Source organism: Equus caballus, chromosome 9 (genome assembly GCF_041296265.1).
Source record: "Equus caballus isolate H_3958 breed thoroughbred chromosome 9, TB-T2T, whole genome shotgun sequence".
In the NCBI taxonomy this organism is placed as follows: domain Eukaryota; kingdom Metazoa; phylum Chordata; class Mammalia; order Perissodactyla; family Equidae; genus Equus; species Equus caballus.
The window spans coordinates 98,300,136-98,301,350 of NC_091692.1; positions in this window are offsets into that span (position 1 = coordinate 98,300,136).

Here is a 1,215-nt window from a genome sequence, read left to right on the forward strand (position 1 = left end):
CCAATGAGAAATACCACAGCTTAGCCAATGAGAAACGCCACAGCTCAGCCAATGAGAAACGCTTCAGCTCAGCCAATGAGAAACACCACAGCTCAGCCAATGAGAAACGCCACAGCTTAGCCAATGAGAAACACCACAGCTCAGCCAATGAGAAACGCCACAGCTCAGCCAATGAGAAATACCACAGCTCAGCCAATGAGAAACGCCACAGCTCAGCCAATGAGAAATGCCACAGCTTAGCCAATGAGAAATGCCACAGCTTAGCCAATGAGAAACACCACAGCTCAGCCAATGAGAAACGCCACAGCTCAGCCAATGAGAAATACCACAGCTCAGCCAAAGAGAAACGCCACAGCTCAACCAATGAGAAATGCCACAGCTTAGCCAATGAGAAATGCCACAGCTTAGCCAATGAGAAACACCACAGCTCAGCCAATGAGAACTGCTTCAGCTCAGCCAATCAGAAATGCCACAGCTCAGCCAATGAGAAGTGCTTCAGCTCAGCCAACGAGAAATGCTTCAGCTCAGCCAATGAGAAGCGCTGCAGCTCAGCCAATGAGAAGCCATTCCCTCCCTCTCCCCCTTTTTCTCTATAAAAACAGCTTCCCTCCTTTGTTCTGTGGATTTGCCTACAGGTTGCCATAACATGTTCTCTGTGAGTTCTAATTCTTTTGGCTGTTCTCTAATAACCTCATTTTGAGATAAAATAGGCAAATTTGCTTTTTAAGTTGTCGCTTGTAAAACAGTTGCCCTTTTGGCCCAGTCCATACGTTTGCCCCCATCCAAGGTTCAAGACAGCAAAGTCCAAGAGCAGTCTAAGAACTAGTCAAAGAGCTGTTTCTCTGGAAAGGCCGCTCAGACTCCATTTTCAAGTGGCTCCACTGGAGGCAATTTTGACAGTGTTGAGCCCAAAGGCCGCATTCCCCACCTCACAAGTCGGGGCTCCGGCTCTCTCAGCATCGACCCCCCAGTGGCTTCCCGTCTCCCTCCCCGCTTCTGCCCAAGCTGAGAGCTCCTGGCGAGCGAGTGAGCTGACTGCCCCGAGCCGCGGCTTCCATCGGGGGTGGGAGAAGACCCCGGAGCCGCAGCGAGGACTGGCCCGCGGGGTGCCCGCCGCAGCCCCAGCCCTAACGCTAGGCCGCGGGAGACCGCCAAGGGGCGCTGCTCCGCCGCGGACGCGGGCTCGCTCGGGGCGTGGCCTCAAGCCCCGCCCAC